Source organism: Dermacentor albipictus, chromosome 3 (assembly GCF_038994185.2).
Source record: "Dermacentor albipictus isolate Rhodes 1998 colony chromosome 3, USDA_Dalb.pri_finalv2, whole genome shotgun sequence".
In the NCBI taxonomy this organism is placed as follows: Eukaryota; Metazoa; Arthropoda; class Arachnida; order Ixodida; family Ixodidae; genus Dermacentor; species Dermacentor albipictus.
In genome coordinates this window covers 42,956,324-42,969,438 of record NC_091823.1, presented here as the reverse complement: position 1 = coordinate 42,969,438, position 13,115 = coordinate 42,956,324, and the positions used below count along the sequence as shown (strand labels likewise).

Here is a 13,115-nt window from a genome sequence, read left to right as displayed (position 1 = left end):
GCCGACAACGTACGTTGATCAACGCGGAAGTGCGTGCGCCTCGTCATCAATGATGCGGTTTGACGGCTGTTTTTATTTGTGTGTTTCGTATTAAAACGAAAGCTGTGGTGGACGTTGACTTCACGCCTCCAGCTGCGTTACGGGTCATTGCTCCTGGCCCTGCACTGCCGCCGGTGTCGGCCCGCTGAGTTTTCTGTTGATGCGACGGACGCTGAGAAAATCCTAGGATTCTTGCTATACACACCTTCGCTGTAAAAAACGACCTTCATATATCGAATGTAACACCGAATACTTCCGATTTGTAAACAAATTGGTATGCTGCGTGAAGTCCGTGGAGAAAAAGAAGGCGGCGTATTTTAATTTTTTTTTAGGACAGCTAATGCCCTTAACAACTATATGTAAGGTCAACTAAGAAGACGATAAGTCGAATTGTAAACAGAGACAGCTGAACAGAGGTGGGGAGGGGGGTGGTGAAAAGTGCATTCAATTCGCATTTGAAATTCACAATATTCGCACACCTCCTCTTTGAGCGACCGTACAACCTCTCAGGCGTTCTTCACGGGCGCGGAAGTGCGCGAATTCAGGCTTCAGTATACATGTAGGAACGTGCGTACACTCTGCACGTGTGAAACAGAGAGGTGGTGTCAGGTACAGCCCGTGCACAAATACTAGCGGAAAACAGACTCAGTCCCTAACTCAAGACGGGCGGTGCCACCTTTAATTATGTCCTTACTTCATTCGTAGGCACGTTAAGTTGCGCATAGCTCATCGCGTTTCCCCCGCCGTTTTGAGCACTGAAGGAAAAAAAAAACGTATTGCCGTCGTATTCCAAATACGGAGGAATCTGTACTCAGTATCGGTTGGCATTACAATTGCAAAGACAGCATTGCCGATAGACGGGAAATCCATTTACAAGCACGTCAGAGTGTGAAAAGTTGAAATTTTCTAGTTTTTCCATGCAGAAAATAAAAATTGATCGTTATAGTGTAGCCTACCTACCTGCCACGCGACTCGATCCAGAACAGTGGGCTTTGGATCTGAAAGACGTGTATCGGTCCCGTCGACGTGGCCCGCTTCCTGATCTGTGCGACACTATGTGTGGTTTTGTACGTTTTTTCGCTTGCGCGCCCATGCCTGTGTGTGCGTGGTAACTCAAGCTTTGTACGCACTGATGTACGGTGCCCCGCAGCAGGCTTTAACATGCGCTTAGTGACTGACAACGCCCTAAAGTCATTGTGTTTCGTTCCTTTTTTGGACTGGTACAAACGGACTGCAGGTTTTTGCCGCTCGAAACTACGAGTGCAATGGCCTTTCGTATCATGAATAATAATAATAATAATAATAATAATAATAATAATAATAATAATAATAATAATAATAATAATAATAATAATAATAATAAACGAAGATGCACATTATTGCGATAATGGCAACGCGCGCATACAAAAACAAAATTGAAATGCTTATTTTCGTAGTATAAAGGTACATCGCACAAGCCTTACGCCGACTGGCATGTGTCGTTTTCGCCTGGGCCCTAAACAAAGTTAGGCCTCTTTATTGTTGAGCTGTACAGAGGCGAAGATGAAAAAAAAATTACTTTTGTTTGCGTTCGGAGATACATTTGAAATATTTGTAACGACTGCATCAGACTGTTACTGCATGAAAGAAATGATCGTTCTTATACCATGTTTTCAGTCGTGTGTTTTCCTTGCAGTTGCAGTTTGTACAAGCTCTCGCTTGCTGTCAGTGATCTTTTGTGAGCATCGTGCCGGGACATCTACGTTCTTTTATAGTTAAACTTCTAATGCAACTAAATGCGCTCACAAACGTTAATTGCCAGTTCACACGTTTCTCTTTAACATATCATTCACGAAGTTTATATCTTAAGGGAATTTGATGAATATTAGGGGCAAAGGCAAGCAATTTTTGAAGTGTCTTTGTCAAATATGGGTTAAATTAAAATTGATGATCCCTCGTGTTTGGCCCTTTTAGAGGGGTTATAAGAAGCGCTAAAATGTTACCCCGTGTTCCTATGAGTACCATAATTGGAAGAAATTCCATATTTGCAGAAAACGTGAGAAACTTTACATGTCACGCGTGCGGAAAGTTTGACGTGTGTACCTTAATTATGTTATTTAAAAATAATTACTGAAGACTGGTTCTTTATCCTATTTTTTATACCTTATATGTGGCATGCCGTTGCTTTTCTTTGGGCTCATTGGCCAAACATGCGAGGCACAGTGTTTATATTTGTTTGAAGAAAGACGCATGTTATGAGTGACGAACGTTAAATGTTTAAACTATAATAAATTAGTTACAGGATTTGTAGAACGTTACATATTCAAGCGGTCCGCAGTGTTATACCGGCAGTATCCACTATGTTTCCGATAGTGATAAAACAACTTCTTGAGGACACGAACTTCAAATTCGGAGAATATAAGGCGAGTGACAAATTTAATGTGTGGAAACACTTTTACGTTACCGGCTTAACTGGAAGAGCTGAAAATAATTATTGAACCTTGTTTTCTTTTTTTATTGTCATGCGTCATAAGGGTTTTGTAGTTGGTTTCTCCAGTGTATTCGACGCACTAAAATAGGCACTTTGTTTATATTTGACGAAAGTAGGGGAAACATTATGGGTAATGTGTAAAACAATTTTAAAGCATGTGGGTCATTTGAGCCTTTTGAAATAAATTACGTATGCAAATGCTTCGGAGGATATCAGTGTATATTAAATGGGACACAAAATTGAGTACACTGTCCTGGTGTAACTACACATGACACAAGAATCGCCTTTAGCGAACGCGAGAAGACCGCTATGGTAAATTTGTGCGCGAAATGAAATGCCTGTGGATTGAATACAGCCTTTGTAAAAGCGTCCTTTAGCAAGTGTTCGAAAGCGTTATATGATCATTTCACACTATGTATCTCAGTGTCCCGAGGGAACATTACGTTAGACAAACTTCATATTTACAAAAATTTAAGAACACGTTGTTGGTTACGCGTAGGCAAAATTCAAAGTTTTGGGGGCTGTATTTAAAATTTTTGTACTTAACACCAATAAATTGCGTATTTAGACGCTTCTAAGCTTATATAAATCAGTTTTTGTTTTTTCTTCTTTTTTTTAGGAGCCGTGCGAAATGTTGAACAGAAAATTTGGCATAACTACAAATGCCACCAAGATCACATTTAGCGAAAATTAGGCGAGGTCTAGGCAAATCTCGGTGCGCAGTTAAATGCTCGTAGATCAAACACTGTCTTTGAAAAAAAAAATACATCTTAATCAAGTGTTTAAGGTGTCATACTGCCGTTATCCGCAGTATTTCGCGGAGTCCTTAAACAACTGTACAAGGTATCAACTTCAAGTTCAATGAACATAAGGGGAATGCAACTTTAATGTGTTCCGAAACTTTCAGATTTCTGGCCTTGAAGTGTTGCAACTAATACTGGACTCTCACTTTATTCCTATTTTTATGCTTCGTAATGCGTTCGCAGTTGGTTTCTCCGGTGTCCTCGATGAACTAAACAACCCACTTTGTTTACAGTTAGCGAAAATAAGGGGCACGGGCTGAGCAATACGTTGGCAAAGTTCGCAGGTGGTTATTTCCGGCTTTTGCAACAAAGTATGTATGTATATGCAACTGCTCAGGAGCGTTAAGTGGGTGCTTTAGGAGCGGCGTAAAATTGAGCACGCTGCCCTGGCATAAATGCAAATGTTCTGATCACTATGGTAAATCAGTGTGCTAATTTTAATGTCCGTGGCTCGAATAGCGTATTTGCGAAAAATTCCTTAAGCAAGTGTTATAATGCGCCATGCCGTTGTTGTCAGCTACGCTTCTTAATTTCCCGAGAGAAATCTTCGTTAAACAAACGTTATCTAAAGCTGAAATGAGGGCCACATTAAGTGCAATGTGTCTTTAAAGTTTAGTGTTTCTGGCTCAATTAAGAGCCTTGCAAATATTTACTTGACCCTTTTCTTTCGGTTTCTTCTATGCGTTATATCAGCTTATCACGGTATCTTTGGCGAAATAAGCAACGCACATTGTTTACCTTTGATGAATGTAAGGATAAGGCGATGCGCAGGCAAAATTTGAACTATGTGGGTTAATTGCGTCCTTTGCAATAAATTACTTATGCAAGTGCTCTGGAGCGTTACGAGTGTTTCTTACGAGCGGCGCAGGGTCTATAGCTTATTGCCCTGGCAAAAATAAAATTTAGCGAAAAATGGGGGGAATTCCACTGCAAATATCAGTGCGAAGTTAAATGCATGCCGATTAACTGCAGCTCTAGCAGAAAGATTCTGCATCTATGGATCGAGAGTATCATACAGCCGTTTATTTTAAACTAATGTCGGGAGATAGCTTTACGTTACAGCAAGTTTATGTTTTGTGGAAATGGGAGTCATGCTGAGTGCATTGTGTGGCAACACTTCGGCATTCCTGACCTAATTAGAAACGTTGAAAGTAATTATAGAACCCTCGAGGGTTTTTCTTTTCCTTTTCTAATGTGTTATACAAGGTCCGAAGTAGGTTTCCCTACTGTCCGCGATCCTTGTTTATATTGTATTTGTATTTTTTATATCAGAGGCAGGTTGTGAGTAATGTATGCACGAGTTTCAAGATTTGCTGACTAATTGCGGCATTAGCAGCAAATTACGTATGTAAGCAATCCGGAGCGTTGCAGCTATGTTTTGCGAACGCAAAATGTATCCTGCCACCATGGTAGAACCGTGAACGCAACCTACATTGTATATTGTGGGAGAGGGGGGAGGAGATGGGGGACGTGCACCGTATGGCCAATGTTCTGACGAAGTGAAATGCATATGGATGAATATTACTGCCTTTGTAAAAATTTCTCCTGCTCGAAAGCGAGATGTTCTACTTTAACGTCAACGGATTCTGAAAAAAAATCGCCTCAGGCATTCAGCACATATCTACTTATTGAGATGGAATACTCGAAAAGATATACACTGCTTACACTATACGCGTAATTGACTAATGAACAAGAAGAAGAAACTTTAGTAAAGAATAGTCCGGCAGTTCTTGATGTGGTGGCCTCAGGTGACGGCTCGAAGTTCTTGGACTCGAGCGGCATCTTCGGCTTGCCGGACGGCCCAGAGCTGGTCTGCCAGCTCTGAACTTCTGATAGCCGCCTCCCAGCGGCGGCGACGCCTACGGAGAAGGTCCCCGGCGGCTCCCGCATCCGGGGCGGCGTCGGGAAGAACGGAGCTCGAGCCTTCTACTCTGGCAACAGCCGCGATTATGGACGCGTCGCCAACGGAGCTGCTTTGATTACCGTTGTTGCCGGTACACTCCCAGAGCATGTGTCGCAGCGTTGCTCTGCGTCCGCATGTTTTACACGCGTCTGTTGGGTACAAACGCGGATAGCAGTGGTGTAAGATAGCGGGGCTAGGGTAGGTGTGTGTCTGGAGCAAGCGTAACGTCACGGCCTCGTTCCTGTTCAGTTTATCGTGTGGTGGCGGGAATTTGCGTCTTTCGAGTCTGTAGTGTTGGGTGAGGTCTCTGAACGTGGTTAGGCGATCGCCCCACGCCCAGTGTGTTTCTTGTTGCTGTGTTTCTGTTGTAGTGTCCCGATCCGGCAGATCCGATGCCCCGCTCTCGGGGGCGGAGGCGGCCACATAATCAGCGGCGGCTCGGCGTGTGAGACCTCGAGCCGTGGCGTGGGCCGCCTCGTTTCCCGCTAGCGGAACATCGGTGTGTGCCGGGGTCCAGAGGAGGAAGACCGTAGAATTTTGGGGTTGCGAGGGCGAAGACGAGTCCCCGTCGTCAGAAATTCGGAGTATGCGGGCCGCTTCCCGCGAGACACGACCGCGCGCGAAGCCGCGGATTGCCGCCTGCGAGTCGCTGATCACGATCGCAGCGTTCGGCACCGCGACGAGCGCTAGGGCTATCGCGGCTTCTTCGGCCGCTTCCGTGTGTCCCGTGGTCACCGTGGCGCTCGCGAGGCACCTACCCGAGCGGTCTACAACCGCTATCGCGTGCGCGCTTCTCCCTCCTCCATATCGCGCCGCGTCTACGTACACCGCCTCGTTGCTGTTACCAAACTTCTTCTCAAGGTCGCTTGCTCGTTTGTTGCGTCTCCCGGCGTGGTGCGTCGGGTGCATGTTCTTGGGAAGCGGCGGGATGATCAGGCGGTCGCGAACAGAGGCGGGAACCGCCATCTTTTCTCCATGCTGAGTGTGGTACGCGATGCTGAGCGACTCGAGGATGCATCGACCTGCCTTTGACCTGGATAATCGTTCGTATTGCGCAATGTCGTGCGCCTCGATTAACTCGTTGAGAGAGTTGTGAACTCCGAGCTCTAGAAACTTGTCGGTGCTCGCGTTGAGTGGAACGCCGACCGCCCTCTTGAAAGCCTTTCGGATCATGCATTCGACTTTGTTTTTTTCGGACCCGATCCACCTCAGGTAGGGGGCAACATACGTTATGCGGCTTATCGCGTACGCCTGCACGAGACGGATCGCGCACTCTTCACGCATACCATTGCGTCTGTTCGTGATGCGACGCAAGAGTCGGATGGTGTCATCTACCGAACGACGAAGTATTCGCACCGTCTCTCCGTTATGGCCGTTTGCCTGCAGGTGTAACCCTAGGATTCTAATTTTCTCTACGTTCTAATTTTCTCTACAAACTTTACTAATTACATTTACAACTAATTACTTTAGCACAGACTTTTATATACACGAATTTAATCCAATGGTTTCAACAGGGACTTCCTGTTATGCTTAATTTTGAAACCTCCACCAGTTCTGAGTTAAGCACTGTCAAACATAGCGTAATAATGCACTGTTGTCACACATAACTTTAAGGCAAACCGCCTTGTTATGCATTGAAGCTCAAAAGGTATTGGAACACCAATGCATTTTGTCAAACTTGGCGTAAGAATGCGCTGGTATTCCACACACTTTTATGGCAAAATACGTTTTTATGCATTGAAGCTCAAAATTTATTGGAACACCAATGCATTTTGTCGCAGACTTTGGAAACGCATATCTCGAGACTGATGTAGTCCTCAGAATTCGTTCCAAGTGGATCTAACTTTAATGGTCACCGGCTAAAATTCGTAACTTGCAATATGTGGCTTGAAGTAGTTTAAAAATTAATTAGCAATATTTGTTAATTAGCCAAATATTCTCTTTCACTTTCTGTGTAAATGATATGTGCCTTGGAGAGTAATCTAGCTCATTTAGCAGATTTGCGCTGCGTGTGTAGAGTGATTTTTAAAGATTCCATTAACGATAAAGTAAATCACCCCGTATATGCAGCCAAGGTTTCCAACGGACCAGTCATATACGGGCAACATTTTGAAGTATGTGATTTAATTACAGGCAACTGAATTTCTTATTGCAACCATACAAAAGAAACAGCTAGCTTCGCTGAAAATCGCGTTGTGATTTTGTAAGGTTACACAAGTCTGCTACATGTCCTTTTTTTTTTCTCCTGCTCGACCCGTTGGCAACGGTTTCGGTGTCCTTTCTCAAAAGTGCGAAATGGCAGTGGGTGGCCAGCACGTTCTACATGCGCCAACTGCTCCTTTCAAGCGTTTAATAAAAAAATGAGAGAGAGAGAGAGAGAGAGAGAGAGAGAGAGAGAGAGAGAGAGAGAGAGAGAGAGAGAGCAACAAAGTATTGCTCGTGTCTTGCACGTGCAAATGCAACAAGGTCTCCGACTCTCAGGATGTTGCTAGTCACCAGGCAAGCACTGGATGCTCACAGGGGCGCTTCCTTCGCTCACCCGCATCCAATCACAGCAGACTTAAGCGTCTCGCTTGAACTCCTATGTGCATAAAGCTGAGCGAAGAACATTTGCATTACGCGTCACCGCAGCGAAGCGAAAAAAACTCACAGTACCCCCAACGCTCTCCTTGGTGAAGCACCTGGACGTATAAGGTATGTGTTCCGACGACAGGGACCTCAACGTCGTGTAGCATCTCTATACCTTGACTATATCTTGCCCGAGTTATAAGTGGCGTACATGTTAGGTTAGGGTTTCCACGTAAACGTAACTGCTGTGTTGTCGTTGAAAGGTTTAAGGAAGAAAGAGGAGGGGGGGAAATGTTGAGAAGAATAAAAGAACGCGAGTCGGTAGCTTCGTCTTTCTAACTTTAGTGAGAACTTGACATATCTAATCAGTCCTAATGATCTCTGTCGTAATCCTCTTACGCTGCATCTTTCTGCAAGCAGCACAAACTGCGTCTGTGGCTTGACGTGTGGAACCAGTGGATTCAGTGCATCTGCATTAATTATCTCGTGCGAAGCGAGCATTTTAGACTTGGCAGATTCAAAAGGTGCGCGTGAATTGATTAGAGGCATTAAGTGAGGCTAATAACTACCTTATTCCGCTAAAAACGACGCGTTTTATCATTTTCCACTTTTACATCTGTAAAATACGAAAAAATCATCCATACAATCCGTAAATTTATCATATATCAGCCAATAAGACCGTTTATACTGTGCACTATTGATTAGGGGATGCGATATGATTACCTGTTATACATTAACCCAGCTTCCAAACTCAGACATACTAAATGAACAAGCGTAACGAAGGTACAAAATTTTGTCCTCTGGGCACTTCTTGAACAAATGTCTTTACATGCTGCTTGACTGCATATTACCTGATGATACCTCCGTGAGACACTGCGTACACACTTCCGGAAGAAAATGTTATTACTTTATTTTATTTTCAATTTCTTTTTTTTCTTTTTTTCTATACCATAAGTACTTTTTGTTTGCAGGGGTCCCCAAATTCTGTACACTTTGCTGTGCGTTCGTTTTGTAGGTAACGTGTGCAAAACAACGATGTTCTGGCATTCTGTTTCACGATTATCTTTTCTCATCATTCAGATTTTGCGACTCTGGTATCTAACCATTGAGCTGACTTAACCTCCCTCGAAGAGCGGTGCAACCCTATTAATAGACTATTGCTTAATGCACCCAAAACTAATTTCATGCTTTTTCGTACACCCAACAAAAAAGTGCTAACTATTGCCTTCCTCTATGTCAACTCTGTAGTCATTGCTTTAAGTGGTCAGACATCATTTTTTGGAGTTATAGTGGACACCTACTTGAAATTTCACCAATATAACCAATTTCGTTTGTGAAAAGATTTCATACGGAATTGGGGCATTGGTAAAATCAAGAAAGTGCTTTAGCATAAACACTCTTAAAGCGTCGCGTTATGCATTCATACACAGTAATCCAAGTTACTATATTACATCATGCTGTAATTAATATTCAGTTCGCATTTGACATCTGAAGATACTGCAAAAGCAAGCCGCGCGACTTATTACTTCCGCTACTCGACTGACACCATGACATCCTATTTTCGTCCAGCTTAACATACTACCTATCTCTGAAATATATATTCAGCATACGTCTGTTTTGTTTTTTAAGGTATTTCATCGCATGCTTATAATCGACATTTTTCCTGTAGTCAGCTTATCTAATCCAAATAGAACTATATTTGCCGTCCATAATAACTTTCTTCTCCCTAAAATACATAAAAAGTATGGAAAAGTGAGCAGTGTTTTCTCATCTATTTTATTATGCAATTCACTTTCATCTGAACTGAAATAAATAATACCTATTTGTGTATTTAAGCGAAAGCCAACAATGTTTTTATTGAATGTGTAAGCGTTGCGTTCCACTAACTTTGTTAACTCTGTCTGTTTCATGATGATTTTCTGGGTAATCAGTGAAATATTCGCTGTCTTTTTTACGAGTTACATTTTGAAGTAGTTTTCTATACTGTTATTATTATTATTATTATTATTATTATTATTATTATTATTATTATTATTATTATTATTATTATTATTATTATTATTATTATTATTATATGGTCCCTTTATCAGTTTTCTAGTATATTAACATAGGAGGTCGTGCCTGCGGTTTGTAACCTTGGGACTTCCTTCTGCATATGTAATTGTATTCTTTTCTTATACCACTAATAAAGATTGATACATTGATTTAAGGTGGACGTTCACAACATATCCAGCATCTACAATTCATGTTTGGCAAAAGGAAGAGAAAATTCTCAGTCGTACTCCACCCTTTGACTTAGTAATAAAGGTAATCAGATTGTAATCTTTCGATTAATGTAATCAGGTATAATTAAGGGAATAAAAATAGCTATTGTTACCATTACGAGTGAGGATTTAAAATCACTTAGACCGCAATGAAATGTTCAATTTCCCCGCACACATATTTTAATGTCATAGCCAGAACGACAAAACTTAGTTGTAATATTCATTTTAGTCAACATTCTTTGCGCGTCACATTCCACGCCTGCGATTAGACCTGGTCACTTTTAGGGTAAATTGTGCGTGGAGAGATCGTGTCACAGCAAAGGAGTTACCGACCGGAAAAACTGATAGTAATGCATGCTGATTGCTTTTGTGAAACTGAATGAAGGCTTGCAATGCCACTGGCACGAAGCCTCGATACTTATTTATTTATTTATTTACATACCTACTTCGCCCATTGGGCATTACAGTAGGGAGGACAGATAATCAATATAATATACAAGATTGCACATTCTTAAAAGGCTAAACACTTCAGACCATGGGTACGATACTAATCATACTTGTGTTACATTTTAAGGGAGCGCATGAGACAGCACAAAGAACAAGTTTCGCCCAGGTAACAAGTTACACTTATTTTCACAGCACGTTGGCTAACATTGCAAAACAAACATCAAAGAAGATTACAAACGGCGAGTGCATTTTTATCTGCAAACATATGCTTGGAGAGCAGTGGGGAATTCGACATCAGAAGCAACTTCAATTAGGTCAGGAGGCAGCAGGTTCCATTCGTGAATTGTACGGGGAATAAAGGAGTTTTGGTATGTTGTTGTGCGCGCGCATATTTCTTTTACCTTAAGTAAGTGGTCGCGGCGCCCAGATATGTATGTTGGTGGTTGTAGATAAGTCTCTTTGTTTAGTGGTGTGCGATTGAAGACGATATCTCGAAGGAAAGAGAGGCGGGAAACAACACGGTGTAGCGAAATATCTTCTAAACATATGTGCCGTTTTATTTCTGTGATGCTGCTTGGAAATGAGTAAATGCCGGTTATGAAACGGGCCGCACGTTTCTGTATCGCTTCTGAGCTATTCACAAGAATTTGTGTATGCGGGTCCCACACAACAGACGCGTATTCGAGAATCGGGCGAACGTTGCTTAGGTAAAGTGTTCTCTTGACATCTAGTGGCGCGTGCCTAAAGTTTTGTTTGATAAAATTAAGTACACGCCCTGCTTTTAAAGTGATGCTTTGAATGTGACGATTGCATGTCAGATCGGCGGAAAATGTGACACCTAAGTATTTGGCTTCGCGTGTTTCTGATGAAGGGGAGCCGTTCAAGTAATACTGTGTACGGATTGGTTGCCGCTTGCGGGTGAAACAAATATGCTTACATTTTGAGACGTTGAGGGACATAAGCCACCTGTCACACCATGAAGAAATATTATTTAGGTCTGTCTGTAATGCTACTCGGTCGGAATCATTATTAATTTCTCTGTAAAGGACGCAATCGTCTGCGTACAGCCGGATTTTCGAAGTGATTCCTGTGCCAATGTCATTTATATATATAAGAAGTAAAAGAGGACCTAAGACGGAACCCTGCGGAACGCCAGAAGATACGCGTGCATATTCTGATTCTGTGCCATTAATTACCACTCTTTGTAAACGACCTGTCAAGTAGTTTTTGAGCCAATAAAGTATTTTTTCTGGTAAACCAAGAAGTGAAAGCTTATGAAGTAAGAGAACATGGGACACTTCGTCAAACGCTTTCTGGAAATCTAATAGTATGCCGTCTGTTTGTAAACCTTTGTCAAATGATGTGAATATGTCATGGGTAAATTCCACTAACTGAGTTACGCATGAGTGGCCAGCTCTAAACCCGTGTTGGTAAGGAACAAAGAAACTGTTGTTTTGAAGGTGGGAAAAGATGTTAGTGTAAATTATGTGCTCCAGGGTTTTGCAACACACAGAAGTTAAGGATATAGGTCTATAATTCATGACACTGTGACGGGGCCCGTTTTTATGAATCGGAACAATGTCGCCCATCTTCCAGTCTTCAGGTAATTCTGAGGTTTCAAGAGATTTGCGATACAGTACTTCTAGATACCTTGATATGATATATGCGCAGGATTTCAAAACAAAATTCGGTATCCTATCTGGACCTGGTGCCGAGTGTGGCTTTAACTTTTGGAGGAGGCTGACTATTCCGAAGTCAATATCCGGCATATCATCAAGCGCGTTGCTCAAGAAAACTGGAAGATGTTGAGGTACTAGCGTTGAATACACAGAAACAAAGTAATCATTAAAACAACTTGATTTATCTCTATCATTAGTAACAGATGCACAATTGTGGATTATTGGAGGGATACCAACATCGTCTTTACTGTTTGATTTCACTAGTTTCGAAAGTTCCTTTGGGTTTTCTTTTATTCTAGAACCGAGAGAGTCGAAATACTTCTTTTTTCTTTCTGCGATTTTCATCTGGATATCAGAACCAAGTTGTCGAAGCTTAGAAAATTGCAGTGAATCGGGCTTTTCTCTATACCGTTTGAACATACGATTCCTCTTATTAAGTAGCACCTTTATGGGTTTATCAAACCAAGGTTTATTTTTTCGGTGTTTCACAGAAAGAAGCTTAGATGGAATGTGCAAGTCAATGAGCTGTAAAAGTTGTTCCTTGAACAGCAGCCATAACTCGGAGACAGATACAGTGCTGCTTTGTTCTGAGAAAGTATCGAAGTTTGACTCAAGCGTTTCAGAAATACGAGAGTAATTTCCGCTATCAAAGAAATAAACTTTTCTGGGTTTCGGTCGCGGTATGTACGGCTTGGGAGCAACGAGACGGGCAACCACTGCATCATGGTCGCTTATTCCGGGAACTATGGAAACAGATTGCAGCAACGAAGGAGAGTTTGAAATCAGAAGATCTAAGATGGAAGCGGCATTGCCATGGCGACGTGTTGGTTCCTCCACGAATTGATAAAGACCATGCGTTGCGAAAAGATCGTAAAAAGCCGACGACAAGGATGAGCACGAAGGAAGTACTGGCAGCTTATTAATCCACTGCGCCTCTGGCAT

General features: G+C 42.3%; 2 protein-coding genes across 5 annotated transcripts in view; one reads left to right on the top strand and one right to left on the bottom strand.

Annotated features, from left to right (window-relative positions):
- LOC135902530 (venom peptide isomerase heavy chain-like) overlaps positions 1-13,115 on the top strand; it is a 55,189-nt gene that overhangs the window by 18,622 nt on the left and 23,452 nt on the right. Inside the window, exon 1 of one of the 4 annotated variants that reach the window (XM_065432660.1) lies at positions 7,869-7,909. The exons of the other annotated variants lie outside the window; for them this stretch is intronic. The gene's annotated coding sequence lies outside the window, so the exon portion shown is untranslated. Of the gene's footprint in view, positions 1-7,868; positions 7,910-13,115 lie in introns of those variants that run through there. 4 annotated transcript variants of the gene reach the window in all.
- The window catches only part of LOC135902526 (flavin-containing monooxygenase 5-like), a 57,536-nt gene that overhangs the window by 36,336 nt on the left and 8,085 nt on the right, over positions 1-13,115 (bottom strand). The gene's annotated exons all lie outside the window — the stretch shown is intronic.